The sequence below is a fragment of the Rhinolophus sinicus genome, chromosome 15 (genome assembly GCF_057876585.1).
Source record: "Rhinolophus sinicus isolate RSI-liver-muscle chromosome 15, RSI-T2T, whole genome shotgun sequence".
NCBI lineage: Eukaryota > Metazoa > Chordata > Mammalia > Chiroptera > Rhinolophidae > Rhinolophus > Rhinolophus sinicus.
Window position 1 is genome coordinate 36,583,511 of NC_142515.1, and position 13,573 is coordinate 36,597,083.

A 13,573-nucleotide genomic window follows, 5' to 3' on the forward strand; every position below is an offset into this window, starting at 1 on the left:
AAAAAAACATATTTAACTCTTATTTTCTGTCAGCATATGATCCAATACCATTAAGTTAAACATTTGATAACCTAAAATATTTTCGCAAATTATCTCTTCAAGGTTATATTAGAAAAATAAATCACTCTAAAAGAAAATGGTCTAAACTAATCAGGATTGAGTGATTCAATTATCACTTAGGTGATAAATAAATTTTGCCAATAGATTGCATCAGTTCAGACATTATGAAAAATTTGATATGCTAATCAAATTTACAAATTCTACAAATTCATATGTTAATCAAATTTACAAATTCTACAAATTCAGAAGCATTTAGAGCTTGACAAATTGGCCAATGTGAAATAACATCAAACAAATAGACATTTATTTTGATAAATATAAATTACAAATACTTAATTATAAATATTTGTTATACTGATATGTAACCTCAGGATATAGAAGATAGGCTGAGGTTTGATTTAAATTCACATACCCATCCTAAAAGGTTTACAAAATACACCTTCTATATATTTATACATGTAGACTGGTCTGTTTCAACATTTGAATATAAATTAATAAGCAAAAAGTATCTGTAATATAAATTCAGGCAAAATAATGTCTAAAAATCTTCCCTATCTCACCACAGTGCAAAAGAGAGAGGGTTTGAATTCTGCATATTAAATATTTGGCAAAATTTAGTGTTACTACAAAATGCCCGATGAATGTTAGTCATTAAGTGTAAAATATCCAGCAGGAAATGTTTCTCATTAATGTGTTCAGACAGTGTGTGTTCCTCTTCCATTTTGAAATGAAATTTGAGAAATATCAGAAAAATGTAGAAGTTTAAGCACCTGAAATCAATGAAACATCCAACATGTTTTTATAACTACACATTATGTAAATTTAAGTAGTTACTTTTAATTTATCGGCCTTTCAGCTACATTCGAAACTTAAACAATTTTCTCTAGGAAGAGAAATTAAATACACATTCTCAAGCACAGTTTACTCTTTGTAATGTCCATGTTCAAGCATATTTTCCAATAATTAAATATTTATGACCTGAAATAAATAATTAAAATACTTCTTATATTGCTACTACATTCAGAATGTATAATACAGTTATAGCTGAGAAGTACTATCTTAGAAGTAGAAATTACATCTAAATGATCCATGCATTACATATGAAATACAAATGTACACAAATGTTCAATTCTCCTCATCTGTAGGTTTTTCCTTGTAAATTAGAACTGTGCTCATCAGCACATGTGTGTCATCCAAAAATGTAAATAAAAGATCTTAACTTTCCATCTTCACAAAGTAAGTAGAGGTAGCATCTATGACACTTAGCTGCTAGTACCTCACTAGATTTTGTCACCAATCACTCACATCTGTAGCAGTCTCAAACCCCAATCATTTTTGGTGTCATATTATGGAAGGAGAGATTTAGTTAAATCTTTTAACTATAAGTGCATTGGAGGTGGTAGAGGCCATAATCACATTGCCACATGGAGACATGTTGCTTCCAGCACTTCTTGATTCATAACCACACACACACACACATACACACACACACACACACACACACACGCACACACGCGCGCTAGATCATTACTGATAGGTCAATAACTTGTCCTTCTCACCTCTGAGTAGAACCACTATTTTTCCAAAGTTCCTTATTGATTATTTCCAGCTGTTATTTTTTCTCTTTATAACTTTTAAACTACCAAGAAAATAACATTTAATGCTGCCAAAATAATATGTGACAGAAAACAAACAAATAACAAAAACTAGCAGCATTCTACAATAACAAGCTGATTTCTTTACCTAGTCAGCTTTGTAACTGTGTAAGACTCAGTTCTCACCCCAACAATCTGTTGCTTAACACCTGATGCTTAACATTTCATAAAAGTCATGTCTAGATGAACTGTCATTCTTAATATTCTTACAAATACATTACTGTCAAAATCATTAAAGGCAGTAAAACCCATCAGGGTTTACTATAAACTGACACTGCAATCTAGAATGAATGATCTATTATACTATGAAACTAAAGCAAAGGAGAAACAAGCATCACAAATTTTAAATACACATTTCTCCAAAAATAAATCGCTGCAGAGGCATATTTATATGAGCACACATATAAATTAATGTTAAATGAAACCTATGTTTAGCAAACCCTGTATACTAAAAATCACCAATGGTTACTTATTACAGACAGTATTCCCTATTAAGCCTCAAAGACCATTATTTTTACTTAAGTTCCACTAGTAGACAAAATCCAAATGTCAAAACTTAACTCAATGTTTAATGAGTGGGTAAATATTAGAAACCACAGCTCTTGAAATCTGAGGTAAGTCATTATTAGGGGATTGCTACTTTTAGTATCTGACATTTACTCCTTTCTTTTTCATATTAGTTTTATTTCTTATTAAACACCCTTCCTTCTTTGGAGATAATCTATTTAAATAAAGGAGAAAAAGAGTGCTTTTATTTCTTTGAGGGTTCCTTAACACAAGCATCACCTTTGTAATATTCCCTCTAAGGCATTCAATCTGTGTCATACCAATGCATTATTAACCCTGAATGCAACTTAGCAGGACAAAAGTATAATCTAATTATACAGAGATGTGGGAAATACAGAGATGTTGTTACTGTCTATCCAAAAAAATATGTCATTTAACCTGCTGAGAATTCAAGGGAGAGAAATGCCTGAAAAATGTGGTAACAAATAGTTGACAAAGTCTAGGGGAGAAGAGTAATCCTAGAAAGAATTTGACTTACTAACATTATTATATTTTTCTCCCGAACAATATTAAGGATTTTATATACGAAGTCTTACTATAATTTCCATCTATACAATCTCAACACAATGAAGTTACTTCATCAACTAGCATTTTAATTTAAGGGGATGATTCATTAAACTACTTGATAAACTTGATCAGTCCCACCTTAATTTATGTGGGATCTAGAAGCAAAGTTCATTTACCTACTGTTGGACAAGACTACAACCACGCTATCAAAAAAAAAAAAGTCAATAAAAGCTTATGCCTACCGGCTTTAAACTTCAGCTTCACCTCTAATTAAACACCGCTTTTCCCCGAAAATAAGACCTAGCAGGACCATGAGCTCTAATGCGTCTTTTGGAGCAAAAATTAATATAAGACCCAGTCTGATATCACATTACATTATAGTATATAAGAACTGGTCGTATATTATATTAAAATAAGACCGGTAGAGACAATTCATGAGCGGATACCTCATGGAAAGCTTCAGGTTTTGGTACAGACTGAAGGGAATGCAAAAAACAAAACAAAACAAAATAAATAAATAAACAAATAAAATAAAATAAAAAAGCAAACATTCCTTCAAGCAGAAATTTCCCCTGAAAGAAGGCTTTGTTTTGTTAGGTGTTAGGCTTGATTAATTAGGTTTTGTTGTTTGTTTCAGATGTCCCTTGCAGGTAGGGGTAGGTGAGGCTACCAATATTATGGTGAGGAGCAGGAGACAATAACAACAGAAGGAGAACAGAGGCAGTGTGAGAGACACAAATGTCAAAGGAAGTCTGTAGGGAGAAAAAATAAGTACCGGGAAGAAGAAATACATCGTAAGAGAAAAAAATTAAGTTTATGCAGTGTGGAGTATGATATACATTCTTCTCAATCTTTTTAGTCAAACTTTATGAAAATATCAATTTCTGCTTGATGTGTTTGTTTTGGAAGATACCATGAAGGATGACTTAGGTGGGTTGCTCTGGAAAGACTTTAAGATAACAATATGCATGCAATTATTACACCTATGAGTAGTCTCACCTTGATGCAATTGTTACGGATCTTTATATAACACTTTCTACATCACTTAACACAACCACCAGACCAGTCACTGGATACTGGCTGCTCAGCATGGTGTGAGTGTGATCTTGGTCATAGTAGCTCCCAACTGAAGACAGTTTCTGACCTGGGAATGAGTTGAGAGCTGTCAGCTATTAACACTGCTTACAGTTTAGGGGAATGAAAGAGTACTCTTTTTGATTATTTCTATTGCTGCTCAGAAGCTTTTAAGTTTGGTGTAGTCCATAAATCAACAATAGTTGATTTATGCTTTCGTTGTTTGAATTTTTGATGCTATATCCAAAAAAGTATTGCCAAGACCAATATTAAGGAGCTATTGTTTTCTTCTAGGAGTTTCGTGGTATCAGATCTTATATTTAAGTTTTGGATCCATTTTGAGTTAATCTTTATGAGTGGTGTAAGATAAGGGCACAATTTCATTTTTCTGTGTTGGTTATATACATTTTTCAAGCCATTTGTTGAATAAATTATCCTTTCACTGTTGGGTGTTTTTGGCTCTGTTGGCAAATATTAGTTGACTGTATATGGAGTGGTTTCATTCTGGGCTCTATTCTGTTTAATTGATCTATGTGCCTATTAAATACCTAAGTGTCCATCAACAGAAGAACAGATAAAGAAAATATACATATAAGTTATATATATATATGTATATATATATATATATATATATATATATATATATATATATATATGAAGTATTATTTAGCCATGGGAAGTAGGAAGTCTTGTCATTTGCAACAATGTGGATGGACCTTGAGGGTATTAGGCCAAGTGAGATAAGTCAGACTGAGAAAGACAAATGCTGTATGATATCACTTATATGTGGAATCTTAAAGGAGCTAGCTAATGCTACGATGACAATCACCGTATTATATATCACAATGCAATATATAAATGTATCAAATCAATATGTTGTACACCTTAAATTTAAACGTTATATGTCAAATATATTTAAATTGAAAAAAAGAAAAAAGAGCAATCTTGGAGGTAACCATTAAGACAGGTGAAGAAGAATCTCAAGGAGCAAGATCCAGGAATGCCTACAAGAGGAACACCTCATCTGGGTTGAGGAGAATTTCAAGGATATAGGGATATCTCCTCACAATAAAGCACACATATAGAAGATAATATGACATGTAGATGATGTATTACAGAATTATACACTTGAAACCTATGTAACTTTACTAACGATTGCCACCCCAATAAGCAAGCGGTAATAATAATAAAAAAAAGACGGTATTGTGTATTTATACTAACCTTGAGTTGCTTCAGTGTAATAAAGCATCCAATTTGGTACGTTTATGCTCTTACAGTTTCAAGGTTCTCTTTTTCCTCTATTATTGCTCATTTTCATATAAACTTTTATTCAGAGTTTCTAATTTTAAATAATTTATGTAACTCTCTTTTGTACTTATTTGAAGAATAATAGAAAAGGAAGAAACGAGACATTAAAATATTTAGTTTTGCCAACAGAAAATATAGGTAATTTATGGAAAAGCTAGAAATGAGGGCCCCTAAGAATTTTCCAAAGTATGTCAACTGAATAGCATGGGGTTTTATATCTTGTCTTGATCATAATCAGTCCTGATAGAAATAAAAGCTCAGTAGAATTGAGCTAGCAAAAGAATGAAAACTCTAAACAGAATTTTTAATCGTGTGCATACCGTGTGCAGACCAGATGAGAATATACTAACCAAGATATTTGTGAAACAAGGAAAAAGTCAATAGAAACGTCAATTACCAAATGCAAGACGTTAGTTCCCTACACCAGACTTTCCAGGGTCTAGTGACTATAGGTAAAGGAAATGAAAATGTTGCTAACACAAATGTCAGCATTTTCGTTTGTAAATTCAACATGGGTATTTGATATTCGGGTGATTTACTGATGAATTTGCTTGTTTTTACCAGCATGTGTTTCTAGTGTAGAGAGACAGGTGTTTTCCACAGACTCCATATTTATTCTACATTAGCCAAGTATTTTGAGGATATTGTAGTTCTACTAAATGTCAGTCACAAAACTCATTGATAGTTTCATGGAGATTTAGCACCTATTGCTTCTTCCAGATAAGTCTCATCAAAGACATGAGAAAATGGGGTCAAATATATGGTGATGGAAGAAGAACTGACTCTAAGTGGTGAGCACACAATGTAATATATAGATGATATATTACAAAATTGAACACTTGAAACCTATGCAAGTTTACTAACCATTGTCACCACTATAAATTATAATTTAAAAAACACAAAAAAAACCTGAATGGGAGATAAATAAATAAATAAATAAATAAATAAATAAATAAATTCTGCTATATGGAAGCAGTATAGAATAAAATTTATAAATAAATAAATAAACCCTCAAAGTTTATAAGCAGCTTATTCTCTTACTACCTTTTTATAAAGGTTGTAAAGCCAGGGTTCAGGTTCATTTCATTTATGCTTTTGTTTCTGGTTGGTGTTTTTATCCTAATTTGGAATAATAAATAATCCTTAAAATTAGGATATATCTAGGAGTATTAATTGTTTCAGCTTTTTCTATATATAATTTTAAAATAAATTCTCCTAAATATTTTTCTACTCTTGATGGGTCAGATCTAGGGTTTCCAGGCAGGAATTCCTCCCTGTTCTCAGCAATTTTTTTTCGCTTTCCCGTTCCCGAATCACGAGATATGAACTATTTTCTGTTCTCTAGGATAAATCGTTTCCACAATGTTACTGACAATACTACAAACCACCTGGGTTCAAGGAGCCGATTTTCCCGATTTCCTGACCAGTTTTTCTCTTGATTTGGGAACGGAAAAGCGAAAAAAATTTCTAAGAACAGGCAGGAATTCCCATCCAGAAACTCTAGCGATAAATAGGAAAAATGTCTAAGAGGTACATTGTGAGTAGTACGTTTATTTCCCATTGTGGGTATTACTGGGTTCAAGGAGCTGATTATCCCAAGTTTCCGACCAACTTTTCTCAGGATTCGGGAAAGGGAAAGCGAAAAAAATTCCTGAGAATGGGCAGGAATTCCTGCCTGGAAAGCCTAGTCAGATGGACTCTCATATTAATTACTGAAAAAGGTGTAAAAGCCCTTGATAATTGCAGACTGAACATACAGTCATAATTGGCTTGATTTATAGAGAGGTCGAAGGCTGTAATATTTTATTCACATTAAGCTGAGACATGAGAGTGAAAAGCTACAGGTAAAGGGCACATTGGCGGTACTGGGGGTGGTGCTTAGAGGTGAACGTGTTTCATTCTCCACTTTCCTTCAGTGTATATATTGGTTTTAAGGGAGTTAGATGCCCCAGCTGTGTGGACAGATTTCTTCTCTTAATTTACATATTTACAACTTCAAATTCAGAACAGAGAGATAATTCTAACACTCTTTTAAATAGCAGGACTATAAAAACAAAATAGACCTTATCGCTGCTCCCTAAGACCAGATTTGGGGGATGGAAAACTACGTCCTAGAGCCAAAATTTACTGTGATGACATAAGGATCCTAGCCTTGTGAGCAGAACTGTACATCAAGGATAAAGCTACACACTTCATTATGTCAACTCTGCCAGGATTGGGGACAACCAAGATCAGAATTCAATCATAAACAGAAGCATACCTCTTTTTCCTTTTTTTCACCCCTGCATTTCTTTCTTTCACGTTCTGTTGATAATCGCACCCTCACTCTGCACTATATGCTCTGGCTGGAAGATAATCAAGATGCCTGACCCCACCTAGCAAAAACGTGAATACTTCTGAAAATCAGCAGAGCATACGTGACTCTTTCTCTCATCACAGGAATCTGCACTGTGCGTGCAATAGCACAAGAATGAGAAAAATGAATGGACTTCATTCAATCTGTGGTGCTCTGTCCACACTGTCAATTTGTTTTCACTACTTAGCCCCGTGAGGCTTTACTGCAGCATTTTCATACACTAGCCTCATCCACAAGCCTTCGCATCAGTTCTGTGGACTAATATCCTCAGAGAAGTGTCTCTTATGATTACACTGGATGATGTTGGTGTCTTTAGTGCAACAGAAAATCATAATTAACAGAGCATACCAAGTGTGTGAGAAGGATCTGCACTTATTCTTACACACGGCAGTGGAAAAGTACTAAATTGTTTAGCCATCTACTGCATTTTGCTTGATTTCAGTAATAAGTTTCCAAAGTATTCCCCAAAGTAATTCTCAAATACTCACTGTCATCCATGTACGATAAGTAATAAAGCCCATAGAGTTCAAGGTGCCACAAAGCAGATCTAGGGAAATGCATGATAACTTTTGAGCAAGATTAGCCAGAAAGCCCTTACCACAAAGACAACATGCTTACCACAAAAATGTAAGTCAGTTGTTATAGTTTGTATGCAATGAAAACTATCAATCTGATCTCTAATGTAAATATGGAGAGCTCTGAGATATGTGACATCTCACTATTAGCTGAGTGTGGGTTAACTGTCACCTGCAAAAGCTGTAGACTTTGAGAACTGGAAGTGTCTGGTCTCATGAAGAGACATGAAACCAGAAATATCTCCCTTGAGGATGAGGATATTCTTTATAATCTTTGCTAATAAACTGTGTGATATGGCGTTGCATAATCAACATAACATGACAAAAGTGAGCTCTTTTTTTTTAAATATCAGAAATTCTTGGAAACTTTTTGAGGGAGGAAACCTTGAAAAACACTATCAAGCTTCCTGTCAAGGAGAAGGGCTTGAGGCATGAGGATTTGAGATGGGAATAAAAATGTGACATCTTTTCTAGACATTGGCCATTGCAAATATTGCCTCTTCAAATGCATCAAAACATGAATGAATAAAGAAGATATGATTAAACACACACACACACACACACACGCACACACGGCTATTATTAAGTCGATGGACCTTGAGGGCATTATGCTAAATGAGATAAGTCAGACAGAGAAAGACAAATACTGTATGATCTCACTTATATGGGGAATCTAAAAAAGTCTAGCTCAGATAAACAGAGAGCAGAGTGGTGGTTACCCATGGTGAAGGTTGCGGGGAGGTGGGAAATAGATATTGGTCAAAGGGTACAAAATTCTACTTCTAAGATTAACAGATTCTGGGGAATCAATGTATATCATAACAAATATTTTTAATAATAATGCATTGTATACTTGAAAGTGTTAAGAGCATAGATCTTATATGTTTCACCACAAATAAAGAAACGTTAATTATGTCACGGGATGGAGGTATTAGCTAATTCTATGGTGGCAATCATTTTGCAATATATAATTGTATCAAATCAACAAATTTTGCACCTTAAACTTGCACAATGTTGTATGTCAATTATGTCTCAATGATGTTAGATAAAAATATGACCTCCTTTGTATTCATTAGTTGATAAGGCACTTGTAAAAGAAAATAAAGAAAATTCTGGAATATATATATAATCTTTTAACAAATGAGCACCAACTATTTTGGAGCTATTTGGTACCTGATCAATCACTGAAATATATAAACACTTGATTAGCAACAAAGGTCAAAACCAGAGAAGAAACGTAAAGTGCTGCAGCAAAATGGAAAGCATTTTAGAAAATATCATTGCCATAATGTCCCCAAAATATGAAAATAGAAAAAAGAATTTGACATGCATTAACTGTGGTAAAGAATAATGAGAGCTGCAATATGAAAACCACCTCATTAAATCTGTATATTGATAGATGACTGGATAAAGAAGATGTGGTACATATATACAATGGGATATTACTCAGCCATAAGCAAAGATGAAATAGTGCCATTTACGACAACATGGAAGGATCTTGAGATTATCATGCTAAGTGAAATAAGTCAAAGAGAGAAAGTTGAGAACCATATGATTTCACTCATATGTGGGATACAAAACTGAAAACAACAAAGGAACAAGACAAACCAGCAAAAACTGATCAACACAGGCAATGCTTCAGTGGTTACCACAGGGGAACCGGGAAGGGTGATGGTAGAAGAGAGTAAAGGGGGTCAAATATATAGTGATAAAAGGAGAACTGAATCTGGGTGGTAAACACATAATGCAATATATAGATGCTGTATTACATAATTGTACACTCAAAACCTATATAAGTTTACAACCCAATGTCATTCCAATAAATTTAATAAAAACATAGTAAAATTGTCATTTTATTATCAGTAAAAAAAAAAAAAAGTCACCTCAGATCCTATTTTCCGTCTCAATTCTAACAGAACTTCTTTTTAAATAAGTGTCATCAGTAGTTTTATAACATAAGATATTTGTGATCTAGGCCACACGGGAAATGGCAAACATAGTTTACATTATATGCACATCACTCATAAAAATGAACACATCTATGTAAATACCAGTTAACTATAGGAAGAATATTACCATATTTCTTTAATATGTCCTTTTCATACTTCAATGTCTTTGTGATAATGTACTTATTATCAAATTACATGTATATTTAATGCAAGTTTATTTTTCTATATAATGTTATTAAAATAAGGCTATATTTTACAACTAATGAAGTTATTCATTGAAATGAAGTATTTCTTAAGGAGTGATCATGCTGACATATATTTCTGATAAATATACTAGGAATTATTGAACACACAAGAAAAACACATTTTTAAACAAAAATATCAGTTTTTTATTAAAAATAAATTTCATTATTTTTCAATATTTGAACTATTTAAATATCAGTTCTCCAAAGTTTTATACTTACCACTGGATTAAATATGGTAGTTCACTGAACATCTTTACCATCTGCTTGCCCTAAACTCATTCTTTCTTCTGGAAGGAAGATAGTGCTTAGAAGGAATATTACCCATATGAAGAAATGTTTCAAACACAAGATTCCGTCTCCAATTTTCTCAACAGCTGGTGATATGCATTTACATTGAGACAAGAGAAACTTTACAAAGACATTTTTTGCAACTTCAAATGATTTAGATTTGTCGTAGTACAGGAAAAACATACTGGCAAATAATTCAAATAATCCTGTAAGTCTCAGAGAAAGGGGGCTTTAAACAAACAAAACGTGATCTTTAATCAGTGAGGTTCTGGAACAAATCTATAGAACATAATTGACTAGCAACTGGAAGTATCGCATATAGGATAGATGATTTAGTCACCTGCTATGGAAAGAACTATTTATATTCATTCAATAGTATGATAACACAATCAGTGGAATGGTAAATTCTGAGGATTCCATATGCATTTTAGGTCTAATATCATGATACTGTGAAAAAGCATGGACTTTGTAGTCAGATTAACCTGAATTCTAATCCTGACTCCAAAGTTTACCATCAGTGTGTTTTACTTTCTTAACCTCTGTGAGCCTCAGTTCTATATCTTTATAATTAGGCTAATAAGGCCTATGCAAGCACTAAATGGACACCATCATTTTCCCATCGGGTAGCAAAAAGCATTGCTCAATTAATATATATGTCAAAGTAAAAAAAAAAAGTACTACATCATGTTCGATCTTCAATTCCAATTAGTTATAGAAGAATTCACCAGCATTAGTAGCACAGAGGTCTGGTATCCCTCACTTGTCTCTCCCTTCCTCCTGAGCATCTCTCAATCTTCTGAAGCCTCAGGTAGTCCAAAGGAGAATTAGTCGCACACCAAGCAGAGATAGCACTATAGTCTGATAAGATGATGCTAGCCTATCTCTAGGAAGATACTTCAGTTGCCCAGTTCCCTAGAAAGATCTCCAGTTTTCTCTGAGGGACAAAGATCACATTCTCCCAATTCCAGTATCTTCCTAGAGTCTCCCATGTTGGATTCCACAATAATAACTCTTAGTGCTTCTTTTTCAGAACTGCACTGAGTCATCCCTAAGGACACAGTCTGCCTCAGGAGACCTGTAGTAAAACTAGTCCCTACTTTAGAAACTCAGACTCATGTTCTTCTTGGGGTTATGCAAAGAAACAAGTAAGTTTAATGTATGTATTAACCTTAGTTGCACTGTGTATAACCAAGAAATTTAACTCTGCTCTGGCACATTTTAAAATAAATAACTACGCACAAAGAATACACCCATTATTTTTAAAAACATGGTATATGCAGGTATATGTGTGCATATAGTATAGCAGAAATAGAGTGACATTCTCCTGAGAGTTACAGCAAAATTCCCTGCTATGATATATATTGGCTCTATTTAGTCTTGATTAGGACACATTTCTTGTGTTGACCAATCACTAAGCTTCTTATTCATAATGTCTGTTCCTGTGTCCACTCATGGGGCAGTTAGGTGGGCTATCACAAACCAAACTGCATGAATTTTGAACTAACGGGGGAAGAGGGATATCTCCAAAGAAAAACTGGTGTGCTATTACCAGAAGGAGAAAATGGACAGAAGGCACAAAGCATATTTATGTGTATAAATATGTATAAGCATATATTAGAGCATGTTATAGCTTTTAGTTTCCTTAGATCCATATGAATATATAAGATTTTGGCCCTGATTAATTAGAAGCTGAATATCGGTGATTAAATTATTTTATATGAGATATTATTTTAATTTTTCTGCTTCTGACTTTACCAGCTCCCCTTGGCCCCAGGCCGAACTCAAGCATGGCTTCCCATCTGTCAGTTCAATCATCAATACTTCTTTAAGACTTGAAATAACTCTGGCCAAAAAGAGAAGCATGTCTGCATTTCAGAAGAGACCAAGTCTTCAACTATCCAAATGTGACCTAAACACCAGGTCAAAGGAAGGCAAAGAGAGAGAAAAAAACAAAAAGAAGCAAAGACGGCATAAAGCTAGTTCTGTTGCATAAAAATGTCTTTCTCACTTTATTCCCCTTGGAAAATAACCGTTTTTTCTAGAATCGTTGGTGCTCAGAAAAATAATATTTAATCTTTTCTGATCCATGTGAACCTAATTCAATCTCTCCCTCCTTATTTTTCTATCTGGCTCCATATCTCAAAAGTAATGTTTGAATAAAAAGTGTTTTGTTTTCTCCCCCAAGCCTCTCCCCGTTCCCTATTTTCATTTTCTATCCTCTTAATTAAAGCTTCCAGATACCATAATGTCTATTAAGCACCTTATATACTTCCTGAGAGACTATTTAAGAAACAGCTGACAGGGTTACTCCCTGCACACTGTGATAAGTGTAACTGGGTCCCCTGACGGTCTGAATAAATTACCTAAGTGAGTACTGGTTCCCTACCATTCTTTAACCCTCAAGGCAGAATCTCACAATTCCTCTGTGTAATCAGCTTGCGTATAAACATAAATGTAAATGGCTGCTCATCTTTCCTGTCCATCGATTTCAGCCCTCTGGAAACTAAGGCTAATGTAAGGAAAAAAAAAAAAAAAAAAAGTACATTATTCTCTGGATAAATCTTAAATCCTGGCATCAGGGCTGAGGAGTGCCTCCATCTGTCTCTTCAGGGACATAAATCTTAAAAGACATCCTATGCAACAAATCTCCACCCTCATTTGTATTTCTCCATCTCCATCACAAGTGGAGACATCAGACATTTTCCTATATGACTGGGGACCTAGGAACAACTGAAAACTGAGTGGGGACAAAATCCTGAAGGAAGCCTACATGCTTACTTGTAAATTAAACTTCTATTAGACCCCACTTCCAATTTCTTTTGTGAGTCAGGAAAAGTGTCCTGTGTGATTCCTCATTATTCTAGATTTAAACCACCAACAACAAAAAGCAACAGCCTTAGCTCCCTCATCTCCCCAAATTTTGAAATCAATTTATCCTTCTGTTCTAGAATCTATGGCAGAGTCATAATTGATGAGGTGCTTATGTTTT

At 34.0% G+C, this 13,573-nt stretch overlaps 1 protein-coding gene across 1 annotated transcript in view; it reads right to left on the reverse strand.

Annotated features, from left to right (window-relative positions):
- The window catches only part of PCDH15 (protocadherin related 15), a 1,316,677-nt gene that overhangs the window by 678,577 nt on the left and 624,527 nt on the right, over positions 1-13,573 (reverse strand). The gene's annotated exons all lie outside the window — the stretch shown is intronic.